Source organism: Megascapheus bottae, chromosome X (assembly GCF_031878675.1).
Source record: "Megascapheus bottae isolate mThoBot1 chromosome X, mThoBot2.hap1, whole genome shotgun sequence".
Lineage (NCBI taxonomy): Eukaryota > Metazoa > Chordata > Mammalia > Rodentia > Geomyidae > Megascapheus > Megascapheus bottae.
Window position 1 is genome coordinate 38,063,167 of NC_143547.1, and position 15,035 is coordinate 38,078,201.

At 43.2% G+C, this 15,035-nt stretch overlaps 1 long non-coding RNA gene across 2 annotated transcripts in view; it reads right to left on the reverse strand.

The window, feature by feature from the left end:
* The window catches only part of LOC150040881 (uncharacterized), a 142,456-nt gene that overhangs the window by 89,729 nt on the left and 37,692 nt on the right, over window positions 1-15,035 (reverse strand). Inside the window, exon 1 of one of the 2 annotated variants that reach the window (XR_016533872.1) lies at window positions 13,277-13,345. The exons of the other annotated variant lie outside the window; for it this stretch is intronic. This is a non-coding gene — a long non-coding RNA (uncharacterized LOC150040881). Of the gene's footprint in view, window positions 1-13,276; window positions 13,346-15,035 lie in introns of those variants that run through there. 2 annotated transcript variants of the gene reach the window in all.

Sequence of the window (15,035 nt, forward strand, 5' to 3'; positions counted from 1 at the left end):
TGGTAGAGCCCTAGATTTGAGAGAGCCCAAGGACAGTGCCCAGACCCTGAGTTCAAGACCCAGGTCTGGCAAAACCAAAAACAAATAAAAACAGCCAGAAATGGCACCCATGGCTCAAAGTGGTAGAGTGCTAGCCTTGAGTTTAAGAGCTTAGGGACATAGCCCAGGTCCAGAATTCAAGCCCCACAACCAACCAACCAACAAATTAATATTGAGCTGGTTGGGGCTGGGGAAGGAGTCACTTCTATAATGCTAGCTACTCAGGAGACTGAGATCTGAGCATGAAAGTTCAAAGCCAGCCCATGCAGGAAACTCCATGAATATGTTTATCTCCAGTTAACTACCAAAAAGCCAGATGGAAATAAAAGCTGTGTCTCAAGTGGTAGAGCAAAAGCCATGAGACAAAAGCTGAAGGACAGAGCCCAGGCCTTCAGTTCAAGTACCAGGACCAGAAGACTGCATACATAAGGAATAGTTTATTGTATTATAACTCTTTGCAATTTTTTAAATTCAAATTGAGCCTGAGGCATAAAAGGGAATACTAGACAGGGAGAAACAGAGATAGGAACTAATGATAATACCCGTCATCTTCTGATGACCCTGGGAAATCTAGATAAGTTCTGATGAAAGCAATGCCAGCAATGACTCTGGAACAGACCCCCACAGGTATCAGGTGCTCCCCACCCTTACAGTGAGGTGAACAGTGATGCAACTAGGTGCCACAACAGCTGAGTCTCTTCCAAAAGGGATATAAAAAGGATGATACCATAGGTGCTACAACAGGGTACCTATTTCCCATTTGTTGGGCTTTGCTTCTGCTTCTACTTTTCCTACCTCATAATTTTTATTTGCTGGAGACACAAAGGATCCAAGATCTTCTAGATGGTATCATTTTGGGGAATTCATACAGGACTTGGAAGATACTTATGACCATGGACTCAGGTCAGTATAGCTCTGCTAACCTGAAAGAGGAAGGGGGTGGGGGGAGCATGCCTCTGTGACTTCTCATCTGAGGAAGGTTCCAGTCAAGATTCTCAACCTCCAGGCAGGAAGTACTGTTTTGTTTTGTTTTGGCAGGGGTGTGTGTGTGATTATACAGCTTGAACTAAGGGCCTGGAAGCTGTCCTTTAGCCTCTCTGTGCTAGCGCTCTACCACTTGAGCCACATCATCACTTCCAGGATTTGAGTGGTTAATTAGAGATAAGAATCTCAAGGAGACTTTTTTTACCTTCTGGCCTCGAACCAAAACCCTAGACCTTAGCCTCCTGAGTAGATAGGACTAAGTCCCTTTTGTTCCTCACATGTGGCAGGCCCTAATGCCTCTGCCAGAAGTGGGTTGACTTTGTTTATTCCCTATAGGGACTTTCCTTACCCTTGATTGCCAGTCCCTGGCGCCTGAAAATATGTGGCAGCGAGTCCCCTGTCATTTTTGTCACTTTTCTTTTGGTTGATTGGGCCTGATACAGGAGATAATGGGCTCCGAATTGGTGGCTCTCCAAAGTCCCATGTCAATCAGGAAATATATCCTAGAAATCCAGATTATGGACCTTGGGGGAGTTCTCATGTTAGTTACTAAGACTGGTTGTTTCCCAGTAAGTATGAGAGAAGAAACTTAAAAGTATCATTTGAAATACTTCTACCTCTCTGTAGTGTTTTGCCAGATTCAGATACATGTTCATTCTTTTTACTTTATTATTTATTTATTATTTTTGAGTACTGGGGAATGAAACCAAGGACACTGTACTTGCTAGGCAAGTGCCTTGCCCCTGAGCTACATCCCAGCCCTATTATTATTATTATTATTATTATTATTGTGACTTTTTCTTTTTTGTTTTGGTATCGGTACTGGGGGTTTGGACTCAGATGCTGTTTAGTCTTTGCTGGGTATGAAACCAGGTTTCTAGCACATGTTAGCCAAATACTTTACCATGAGCCACACTTCCAGCAGTTATTTCTGTCAGGGTCAGCTACATCCTCAAACTATTTGGCTTTGCAAACCAGGAGGGGACTCCTCCAACTTCTTCTACATAGAGTCCGAGAACTCTTCTCTGACAATGTGCCAGTTAAATAACAGCGATATTGACAGAGTTCTGACAGTCACATGAGCCAGCCTCTCACTTACTTGGAAACCCTTTCAGAGTTTGCCAGTTAGTTGGTGGGTCATAGTAACTCTTTGTGGGTTCCAGTGAATTTACATTTGCTTTGGTCTCCACAGCATTTGTGTGTGTGTGTGTGTGTGTGTGTGTGTGTGTGTGTGTGTGTGTGTGTTGGGGGGGAATTGAAACAGGAACAAAAGCACAAAGAACTGTGATAAAATGAATAACAGGGTGGATGGGTTTGAAAGGTTGTTTCTCCCCTCCCCTTCCTGCCCTGCCATGTGCCAAAGAGTAAGGGCAATAGAATTGGTGACATAAAAATTAAATTACTAGAGGTTAGAGGCATGGCTCAGTTGGTAGAATGCTAGTTAATAAGCAAAAGCATCGGGTATGAGTTTGAGTTTCATTCTCAGAACAAAAAAAAATTAAAATTGCTGGTCATTTTAAGGCTACAAGCATATTTCAAAAGCAAAGGCCAAAAATATAATTAAAATGTATGTGAGAGGGGTGAAAGGATATCATATTACACTTTGAAGCTATATGTAAATATACTAACTATATATAAGCACTAATGAATTTTGCTGTGGATGTGGAACACTAAGACTTCTGGGATTGAAGTTATCAATACAAGAGAGTATGTTGCCTGTGATTCACACTAAATAAAACAAAAGTGCTTACACTTGTCAATATGGGGAATCTACTTCTGGAAATACATAAAAATTAATTAGAAAGTTGAGATCAGCAAAGTCAAGGTTCAAGATCAGCTATTGCAAAACTGTAATAACCTGTCAAGTTTAGCCACCAAATTGTTTTTGTTTTTGTAAAAATGCTTAACCTTCTCAACTACCTGTGTGTGGTTTCATCCTTGTGGTTATTGACTTAGGGCATCATCTAGTGATGGTACACGATGACGACCACCTGTGTGTGGTTATAATCACCTGCGTATAGTGTTTATCTTTAAAAGCTCAGCTCCGGGCTGGAGTTTGGCCTAGTGGTAGAGTGCTTGCCTAGCATGCATGAAGACCTGGGTTCGATTCCTCGGTACCACATACATCGCAAAAAGCCGGAAGGGGTGCTGAGGCTCAAGTGGTAGAGTGCTAGCCTTGAGAAAGTTCAAGGACAGTGCTCAAGCCCCGAGCCCAAGCCCAGGACTGGCAATAAAAAAAATGCTCAGCCCCACTAAAGTTCGGGGCTGTTCTCTACCATCCCAAAGGTGGTGATCAGTCGCTATGCAGCTATTAAAATGACTACTATCTCAGTTTACTGAATCCTGGTGACTTTAATGCTGTGGGTTCAAGTCCCACCCAAGTGGTTGAGATATAACAAAAACAAGTTTTCAAAATTCCTATTCAACTAATAGTTAGATGTGATAGTATGTGAGTTATCTCAACTCTGACAGGCAGCATAAAATTAGAGGACTAATGTCCAGACCCAGCAGTGGCAAAACTAGACACACTACATTAAAATTACCAGGGTAGCCTGGTGCTGGTGGCTCATGCCTGGAATCCTAGCTACTCAGAAGGCTGAGATGTGATGATGAGGGTTTGAAGCCAGCCTGGGCAGGAAAGTCTGTAAGGTGCTTATCTCCAATAAACTACACTAAAAAAGCCAGAAGTGAAGCTGTGGCTCAAGTGGTAGAGTGCTAGTCTTGACGAAAAAGAAGCTCAGGGACAGCACAATGAGTTCAAGCCCTCGGGCTAGCACCATGCCCATTGAAGGGGTTGAGAGAGAGAGGAGAGAGAGGAGAGAGGAGAGACAGAGAGATCGCCAGGGCAAAGAAGCACAAAGCCCTGACTTTTAATCATCATAATAATCTGAGTTGCCAATGAATTTGTGCAAACTAATATTTATTATAAAAGAGTACTAACCTTTCTCAAATCTATTACTGTGCTTTCCTCCAACATTTGTATGTGTGCGTGTCCTGTAGCTTTAACTTAGGTGTGGTGCTTGTCCCTGAGCTTGTAAAATCAAGGCTAGTGTTCTAACTCTTGAGGCACAGCTCTACTTCTGGCTTTTTGGTTGTTAGTTGGGGATGAGAGTCTTATGGACTTTTCTGCCTGGTCTGGCTTTAAATTGCAATCCTCAGATTGCAGCTTCCCAAGTAGTGTGGTGCCTGGCTTCCCACATATTTTTGAATTACCATGTTCATTTTCTATCACATGGCAGAATGAAAAAATTGAAAATCCCTTCTAATTAAACATATAGATTTTATCAAAGGTAATTCCTTTGCTTACAACTCAGCACCTAATACACATTCCAGATATGTTTAGATCATAGTTCAAAGTCTGCCCAAGAAGGACAGTCCATGGAGATGATTCTTCTTCCTCCTCCTCCTCCTCTTATTCTTCTTCCTCCTCCTCCTCCTCCTCCTCCTCCTCCTCTTCTTCTTCTTCTTCGTCTTCGTCTTCGTCTTCGTCTTCTTCGTGGGTCATGGGGCTTGAACTAGGCTGGGCACTGTCCCTGAACTCTTCAGCTCAAGGCTACCACCCTACCCTTGAGCCAAACCCCACTTCCCATTTTCTAGCGTTTATCTGGAGATAAGAGTCTCAGGTCCTTTTGTGCCCGGCTGACTTTGAACCATGATCCTCAGATTTCAGCCTCCTGAGTAGCAGGCATTATAGGCATGAGCCACCATGCCCGGCTGGAGATTCTATATCTCCAATTAACCACCAAAAAATTGGAAGCAGAGCTGTGGCTCAGAGTGGTATAGCTCTAGCCTTGAGCAGAAGAGTTCAGGGATAGCACCTATGCTCTGAGTTCAAGCCCTATGACTGACAGAATAAAAGAAAAAAGCAATGCTAGCAACAATAATTACACTACACTGACAACAGGCAGGAGCTTGGGTTTCTACATATAACCAGAGCCACATGCCCTTTTCAGAGACCCATCTTAAGTAGAGCAGCTGAAGTTAGTGGGGAGGCTAGGGGAACACACACATGCCCATTGAACTCCTACTGATGCATTACCTGCCCTCAAAGCCCAGACTTAGGCTATGATCTTGCCCTATTCTAAGGCAGAAGAATCTTAGAAAAATGTGAAGAAATATTCCTTCCTTTGAGTAACAGGGAACCATGTGTTTCTACTTGCTTACTCTGTACTATATCGGGCTCTGTACTCCCATACCAGTTCCAAACATGGCTCTCAGGGAACTCCCATAAGTCCAAATCCTTGTGCTTTCCAAATTAGGAAAACAGTCACCCAGGTTCTGAACAAAGAAAGGGGAGGAGCCGTAGGTATTGCCCAATCTCTTCACTCCTTAAGGAAAGGCTGGAATGTGGCTCTTCCCTCCTGACTATAAGGCTCTGAGCCCAGGGTGAATTTGTGGATAGAATGTGTCTCAGGTCTCATTTAAAGATGAGAGTTCTAGATTGTTCAACATGAATGTCTCTTGCAACTGTTTGTTGTATTTCTCTTAGAGGAATTGATAGAAAGAATGAGTATGTTTGTGGAAGTATATAGGGTGCATCCGTGGGAGCAAAAAAAAACAAGAGCTTCAACTCCTCCAACTGTTTTGATGTTGCTTAAGAACCTTTTCACTTTTTTTTTGCCACTACTAGGGCTTGAACTCAGGGCTTGCGCAGTTCTTTAGTCCAGTGTGGTAGTCACTACCTGGAAACAGACCACATGGCTGGAGGCTTCTGTTACCTGATAAAGGGGAATCATCGGGTATCTATACCACAGTCCTGAGGTAGAGGCTGAGAAGAGACAGTATATTTCCAGTATGTTTTCCTAATCTGCATTCTCCCCTTTTCCTTTTTCTTTCATTCTACTTCTGCCCTTGTCTCACTCAGGGGGCTATCAATACTTCATTGTGGCTCAAAACTGTTGGAATTCCACATGAGGTCACATTGTGGTTATCTGTACCTCAAGGAAGCATATCTGATTTGTTTTAGCCTGTATCCAGATCACACTGTCTCCGACTCATCTGGAGGTCCATGCCACAGACTGCCAAGTGAGTGAGTCTAAGATGTGATATATCTGAACACTGGAAGGCTTCAGTCCAGGGTGAGTGTGCTGGGCTGAACAGATAAATCTGTCTTGGTCTGGTGTGTTTTAGGTAATATGGATAAAATATACCATTTTATGGAGGAGAAAAGATGACACCAAAACACTAGGAATCTAGCCTAGCTTTCTCCCACAAAAAAAAAAAAACAGTTTGGGGGAGGGGTTCCCAGGAGCTAAATCCCCTAAGAATTCAACTCTGCAAGTAGGAAGGAACAGAGAACTATACGAACTGGAAAAGAAAAACAGAAAAAGCTCATTAACTAACGCACTCTCCCCCTTCCCTTGAAGCAGAGCCCAGGAGCCGCAAAAGTGCCACCTCCCCCCACCACACATCTGGGGCCAGGAACCCCAAGATTCCAAGATTCCAGCAGGCTGCAGAATCCAGATGCAGGAATCCAACACAGCTTGGGATCTGGACAGCACAGACAGCAGCTGAGACTGGAGACAGACCAGGAAGAAACCTTCAATTCCACGAAATAGCCACAGCCAGGCCCAGGATCAGTAAGTAGTCCACTGGGATCCCCTACCGCCCACATGAGAGCAGCGCTGGTGGTGAGCTATAGAACTTAACCCAGACCCCTCTCATTTCTGCCCAAGAAGGAATGGCAAACATTGGGGAGACAAGGAGTCCAGAGTCCTGCCTCCCCCACCTCCAGGCCATAGATACTGAAGGGCGGTGTTAAGATCCAGTGTCCCCACAGTACTGACTATCTGGGAAGTCTGGGGGGGTGGGGGGCGGGCACGCGAGTGGGCCAATACCTGGCAGGGTGCTCTGCTGCTGGGAGCCAGAGGGCAATCCAGCAACAGTGGGGCTATCTGAGACACAGACATGTGCACAGTCAACAACTACCCTGTGTTCCTACTGGGAATCAGGTGTGTGCTCTGCCTTATTATAAAAAACCGCAAAGAGGGATAGCAATCCCAAGCCACCACAGGGAACTGGAGGGCATACCAGCAAGGGCCAAGTGACATTCTGAAAATCAGAAGTGCGTTCCACCCTACTGGGGAAATCTCAAAAGCATACTTCTTTGGCTAGGCCCTGCTGCTAGGAAGTGGGCAGGCAAGCCAGCAACAGTTGTGCTCTCTGAGACCTAGGTATACAACTGTGCACCACTACTGGGAACCAGTGGGTGTGTTAGCAATATGGAGCATGCTCTGTCCTACTGCTGAAAGCCCCAAAGAGCTCACCTACAGTGGGGCCCTGCTACTGGACACCTAGTAGGCAAGCCAGCAACAGATGAACTATCCAGTTGAGGCTTAGGCCACCACTCGGAGCAGGTGGGCATGCCAGCAACAGCCGCTTGCTCATACTGGGAATCGGGTGGGTGTCCCACCCTAGTGCGGTAAAACCAAACTGACACATCAAAGCCAGAAGTGGTGCTGAGGCTCTAGTGGTAGAGCTCTAGCCTTGAGAAAGTCCAAGGACAGTGCTAGTGCTCAGGCCCTGAGTTCAAGCCCAGGACAGGCAAAAAAAAAAGACTGCCACCAATTGGCTACCAACAGACCAAACTAATAGCAATAATTAGCAGGCACCGGTGGCTCAGGTGGCTAATCTTAGCTACTCCGGAAGCTGAGATCTGAGGATTGTGGTTCAAAGCCAACCTGGGTACTAACATCTATGAGGCTCTTATCTCCAATTAACCACCAGAAAGCCAGGAGTGGCACTGTGGCTCAACTGCTAGAGAGGGAGCCTTAAGCTGAAGAGACAGGGACTAGGCCCAGAGTTTGAGACCCATGACCGCCAAAAAAAACAAAAATCAACCAATAATTGGCAAGCCCCAAATGGGGAAGTCACAAAAACAAATCACAAAATTTATAAAGAATCAAGGTCTCACACAAACTCCAAAAGGAACTAAGAGCAAAGAGATGGGAGAATGGGAGACAGAACACCACTTAAAGAGATATCAGACCTGACCAATGAAATAAAAAGAATTCCAAAAACAATTCCAAGAACACAAACAGGGAATTGCCAAGGAGCTTCTCCATTTTAAAAGAGAAATGGAGACAAAATAGACAAAGTTTATATTTCTTTAGATGAAAAAATTAACATAGTCAGATGCAGAAAACATGAAGGAGGACTGGGAGTTTGGCCTAGTGGTAGAGTGCTTGCCTAGCATACATGAAAACCTGGGTTCGATTCCTCAGTACCATATACACAGAAAAAGCCAGAAATGGTACTGTGATTCAAGTGGTAGAGGGCTAGCCTTGAGAAAGCCCAAGGACAGTGCTTAGGCCTGAAGTGGGAGGAACTACAGCAAATCATGTTGAGTGAGATAAGCCAAGACCAAAGGAACAAAAGGTGAATGGTCTCCTTGATATGTGGGTATTAGATCTAAACAACACAAGAGTGATGACATATATTGATACAGTATATAGATCAATATGTATCTATGAAATACAAACTCTCAGCTTAATTTTAATTATGTTCTTAAATTTACGTGCCAGTGATTGCATATGGAGATCTTTTCTTTTTTTTAAATTTTAGTTTATTGTTGGGGTGATGTACAGTGGGGTTACAGTTACATTCATCAGGTAGTGGGTACATTACTTCTTGAACCTTCCCATGTTTTTCTCTAACTTTCCCTCCCCCCACACACCTCCACCCATATTTTTTTCCCCCTTACCTCCCCCTTTTCAAATAAATGCATATATAATATACTAGGTACCAAGTCAGATACAGTGACAACATAAGATAAGCCTTAAGGGGAAAAGAAAAGAAATGGCTTATAGAGATTGTAGAACTTGTTTGTAGAACCTGACATCTGAAATATGATGTAAAAACTCAGTTTTAATAAAAAATAAAAAATAGATACATTTTCTGAACAGTTTCTATTGCATATTTTAAGAATTTGAGCTTTCCCGAGGGTTAATGTTCAGGATATACCTTTTATCCTTTTGGGGTTCTTTGTCCTACCTTGGTGACCAGAAGCTATCCTAAGCACAGGGGTTGTATCTATTCTCCTTTGGATTTTTTTTTTGCCATCCTGGGGCTTGAACTGGGCAGTGTTTTTGAGTTTTGTCAAGGCTAGTGCTCTGCTCTACCACTTTTGGCTTTTTCTGAGTATATGGAACCAAGGAATCGAACCTAGGGTTTTGTGCACTCTACCACTAGGCCACACACCTAGTTCAAGTTCTGGCTTAAATGAACTTTGTGAACTGGTTATAAGTCTGTGTTCCAATCACTGGGGTTGCTGGCATTTTGAGGGGTTGACTGTGTCTTGGATTACAAATCCTAGGCCACATGGGAATCTGTGGTTGCTTAGATATTTGTTATATGTTCTGTGTTTGCTGTACCTGTCTAGCCAGTTGTTTCATGGATCTCTGTCCCAGGCTATGGGCTGTGTAATGAAGTGGCCTTCTGTGACCATGGAGTGAGATTTCAGACTGGGAGCTATTTTCTCTGCTGAAGGTTATGGAGTTACTAAAATACACGTGGGTTTCTTAGAATTTTCAGACCCTGGGCTGTTACTGTGTCTTTGTGTTCAATCACTGAGCTTTCTGAGGAGTACAAGTCATTCAGCAGTATGTGTCTCCAATTTGGGGGCCTATGACCCGAGCTCTCTTGGGTCTTGGGTTGCTAGTTAGGTTCTGTATTTTGTTCAACTATTTGGGCCTTGTGACCTCCAGTCGGAGGCCCCCAAGTTAAAATGGAGTCAGTGTCCACAGTTAGATGTTTCTGAGCTGATAGTGGATCTGTGTCTAAGAATGAGATCTGCTTTTTTTTTTTGGTACTCTTGGGGCTTGAACTCAGGGTCTGGACAGTGTCTTTGAGATTTCTCAAGTATAGTGCTCTAGTGCTTGAGCCATAGTACCACTTCCAGCTTTTTCTGTGTATTTGGTACCAAGAAATAGAACCCAGGTCTTTGTGCATGCTAGGCAAGCATTCTATCACTAGGCCATACTCCCCGGCCCTGTGTCTTTGTTGTGTTCCCAGCCTTGAAAGGCCTGAGCCATTTGGTGTTTTACTCCAGAATAAGATAACATAATATCACCAAGGTCAGACACAAGGTGTTTGTAACCCCATACAGATGTTCTTTCCTGATGACTGTATACAACATGCTGAGAAGCTACCCTGAGGTGACTTGCTGAGAAGTCACATATGCACTAACAGCTTGGCTTCCTGGTCTATGTCCTGGATGACAGATTTAATCAGACCCTTCTGTGGAGGCAGGATCTTGCCACTACTTAGAAAGTCATGGGTTCTCTCTTGGCCGCAGTTGTAGAGCTGTTATGAACAAGACACACAGGCCCACTGCTCAAGGATAGACAAGTCATGTGAATCATCTTCTGGTATACGGTGGTGTCATCCTTCAAGGGCAGTCTCCTTCCCTCCTCTCCTCAATGACAGGTAGAAAGAAACCTATGCTTACTGCCCTACTGTACTACTACTACTCTCTACCATTTCATAGCCTTCCTCCTGGGGTGCTGTTGGGACTGTAGGAAAGAGCACCTTCTTTCCAAAGCTCAACTTTTTTTTTGTGGGTCATGGGGCTTGAACTCTGGGCCTGGCTGATGTCCCTGAGCTCTTCAGCTCAAGGCTATTGCCGTAACCCTGAGCCTGGGCACTGTCCCTGAGCTCTTCAGCTCAAGGCTACTGCCCTACCCTTGAGCCACAGCCCCACTTCCTGTTTTCTAGAGGTTAACTGGAGATAAGAATCTCAGGTCCTTTTGTGGCCAGGCTGGCTTTGAACCTTAATCCTCAGATCTCAGCCTCCTGAGTTGCTAGAATTATAGGTGTGAACTACTGCGCCCACCTCAACTTGTTTTTGCCAGTCCTGGACCTTGAACTCAGGGCCTGGGCACTGTCCTTGGGCTCTCTCAAGGCTAGAGCTCTACGACTTGAGCCACAGCACAATTTCTGGCTTCTTTCTATGTATATGGTACCAAGTAATTGAACCTGGGTCTTCGTGCATGGTAGGCAAAGCACTCCCAGCCTCAACTTGGATTTTATCTGAGGAAGTTTCACAGTAATATATCCATCCAGTTCTGTCAATCACAAAAATCTATGGAAGGTTACTCTAACCAGTTACTCTATGATTTAGTCACCCCTCAAGTCCTTATGTTCTTGTTATTTTATTATTATTATTTTTGTGACAGTCCTGGAGCTTAAACTCAGGGCCTGTGCACTGTCCCTGAGGTATTTTTTTTTCCCCTCAAGGCTAGCACTCTGCCACTTGAGCCACACCTCCACTTGGGGCTTATTTGGAGATAAGAGTCTTGAAGACTTTCCTGATTGGGCTGGCTTTGAACCACACTCCTCAGATTACAGTTGTGAGCTACTAGTGAATCCTGGTAAATTATAATTATCCTAATTTTTAATTAGTATACATTTGTAATATGAGTTTCATGGTGGTACATTAAAAAATGGACTGAGTGTATTTGAAACAAATTAGCTACATCACTATATTCCCATTCCTCTTCTTACTCCTTACCCTTTTCAAAATAACATTTACTTGGTATTATTCATTTTATTTTTTTAAATTATTTTTGGTGGTTGTGGGTCTTGAACTCTGGGCCACTTCTGGTTTTCTGCTAGTTAACTGGATGGAGGTGAGTCTCACAGACTTTAGTGCCCAGGCTGGCTTTGAACCACAATCCTCAGATCTCAGCCTCCTGAGTAGCTACAATTACAGGCGTGAGCCACCATGCCCAGCTTAGTTGGATTTTTTTTTTTGCCAGTCCAGGGGCTTGAACTCAGGGCCTGGGCACTGTCCTAGGACACGTTTTGCTCTAGGCTAGCACTCTGCCACTTGACCCATAGCACTACTTCCAGCTTCTTCTGTGTATGTGGGTCCAGGGAATCGAACCCAGAGCTTCATGCATGCTCGGTAAGCACACTACCACTAGGCCATGCTCCCAGCCTTAGTTGTTTTTATTATGCTCTGCTCATTTATATTTCTGTGCCAGAACTAGGGTTTGAACTTGGGGCCTGTACACTGTCCTTTTTCACTCATGGCTCATATTCTACCACTAGAGCCATAGTTCCACTAAGATCTTTTGCAGAGGGTAATTTGAGAGAATTAAATTTCTTGCTCAGGCTGGCTTTGACCCACTACCCATGGTCTCTGCTTCCTGTGCCACTAGGATTATAGGTATAGATATAGATCAGCCACTGAAGTCCCAACATCCTCTGGATGTTGACTGGAAGAGATTTGATCTGGAGTAAGAGAGAATCAGGGTGTGATTCCTGGCCCTACCCTTTTCTGCATCTGGAATCTAACTTCTTTTGATTCTTTGTAGATGAGGGTTTGGGTATTTATTTCTCTAACCTTGGAAATACAAACTGCACAAGTGAACAACACAACAGGTCCTCAGTAGATAGCCCCAGGAGAAACCATTCATACCAGGCCACCTGGGAGGGGAGCAACTGATCAGTGTGGTAGGCAAGATGCTGATGCCCATTGGAATCTGGCTTATGACGGACCCAGAGTGAATGCCTCTTAGTACAGGGTTATAATTAGAATGGACCATAGTAAATGAGGCCTATCTATCCAGTTTTCTCTGTATTAGGCAGAATTAGATGTGGGTTTGACCTCTCCCTGGAATAGTGTAAAAATTGTAGTTATAGTCAAGGTTCTGTAACCCTTACTGATAACAACTCAGGGGCTACATTAAAGCACTGTAGATTCCATTGTAGGGTTCCTCTGAAGGGGAAGACAGCTGATCCTTATCACCAAGAGGACCACAAAGACCAGTAAGTAGGTCCACCTTCTTTCAAAGGGAGGACAGCTCTGCTAGTACACTATCATTGTAGAGAGTGTGACTGCATCTTATACTCATCTTAAAGTGAAGAATGATCTCACCAAAGCAGAGTTCATATACTAAAGTAGTTCAAGTCCTATTTATTTAATTACTTGTTTAAAGATACCAAAATCATATGTTTCGGCTGCTTCCCTATACCTACGAGGTAGACCCTCAGCCTGGATCTTATTATAGTACAAAGCCTGAAAAAAGAATTCCAAACTCCAAATGAAACACAACATATGCCATGTGTCAGTATTATCCTTTTGTTAAAAATACTTTACACATGTGCCTTCATTATTTTCTACAGGTGTTATTATACTTGTTTTTATTTTACATAGTTGAGGTATGTAATAATATGATATGTTGCAATGTATGCACAGGGAAATGATTTCGGCAGTCAAGCTAAGTAGCCTGTTATCTTCCTTAGTTACCTTTTGCACTTCAGCCTTTTCCAGAAAACTTTGCTCTTAGGTTCTAAGTCCAATTAGTCTGTCCATTTGGGGAAGTTATAATGAGTCTCAATCTGCAAAAATACACATTAAGTAAGATGTTACCTCAGATAAAATGAAAATGACTTTACATACCCATCTGTTTTGGTTTTACATATCTACAACACAGTATTGCCAAAGGTGAAATAAATTAAAAAAAAAACAAACAAAGAGGAAGCAGAGGCAAAAAGATGAGGACAGTTTGGCTGGGACTGCAAATGCTACGCTATATAGCAAGTCCCTAACATGAGAAAATATACATACATACAACATATCAGATAACAAGGTAAGATACTGTAACAATATGAGGTAACCAAGGAACAACAAAAGAGATGAAAAATAACATAGTACATTAAGAACAACATTCACACATTATATAGCTCTTGTTTCCATATCCTGGAAGTCCTTTCATTTAGCCTCATCCTATATGGCCATATGTACATAGGTTTTGTGCTATTGTGATCCTTTGCTAGGAGAGTCCAAGGTTTGTACTAATTATTACAAATGAGGGAAACCATTGAGCCTATGTTCCTTTGAGTCTGGCTTACTTCACTTATTATTATTTTTTCCAAGTCTTTCATTTCCTTACAAATGGGGCGATATCATTCTTTCTGATGGCAGCATAGAATTCCATTGTGTATAAATACCACATCTTGTTGATCCAGTCATCAACTGAGGGGCATCTGAGTTGGTTCCATATCTTTGCTATGGTAAATAGCTCTGCAATGAACATCATTGTGCTAGTGGATTTAGCGTGTCCTTATTTCTGGATGATTGGGTAAATGCCCAGTAGTGGAATTGCTGGGTCATAGGAGAGCTCTATGTTTAGTCTTTTTAGGAACTGCCATACTGCTTTCCATAGTATTTGAATGAGTTTACACTCCTACCAACAGTGCAGTAGTGATCCCTCCTGGCCACATCCCCACCAGCATCCATTTCTTGATCATGGCCATTCTAACTGGAGTGAGGTGGAATGTGAAAGCTGTTTTGATTTGCATTTCTTTTTTGTATTTCTTTCATGTGTTTATAGGCCACTCTTATTTCTTCTTCAGAGAAGTTTCTCTTTAAGCCTTTGGCCCATCTTTTAATGGGATGGTTGTTTCTTTGAAGATTTGTTTTGGAGTGATTCAATTTTTTCCAAGCTGTCAATTTCTTAGGAGCTGAGAATGCAGCTCTGTGATAGAGCATCAGCCAAGTTTTCGAAAGACTCAGCACCATGAAAGTTCCCTTATTTGAGCCAAGTACCAGTGCTCCTACCTATTCAGGAGGCTTAGAGCGAAGGGTCCTGGTTTGCAGCCTGTCCTGACAGAGAAGTCCATGAGACTCTTAGTGTCAGTTAACCACCCAAATGTGGGGTAGAGCTATGGCTAAGAGCCAGCCAGAGTGAAAAGGTTAAAGGGATAGCACCCAGGTCCTGAACTCAAGCCCTAGTAGCAGCACAAAAATGGTTGCTTCATTGGTAAAATGAGGAGGATGGTGATATTTTCATTTGCCAAATTATTTACTTCCAGGGTAAAAATAAAATGTCCCTCTATATCTACGTACTGCCTTGGACAGAACTGAAAAAAATGCCCTACTCCTTTTCACCTTCTTGAGAATGGTACATTTTGCCTTCCTGAAATAAATTTTGGTAAAGAAATCTAGGAAATGACTGATCATCAGTACCGACTCTTCCTCACAGGAGTCAGATCAAGGATTGCTA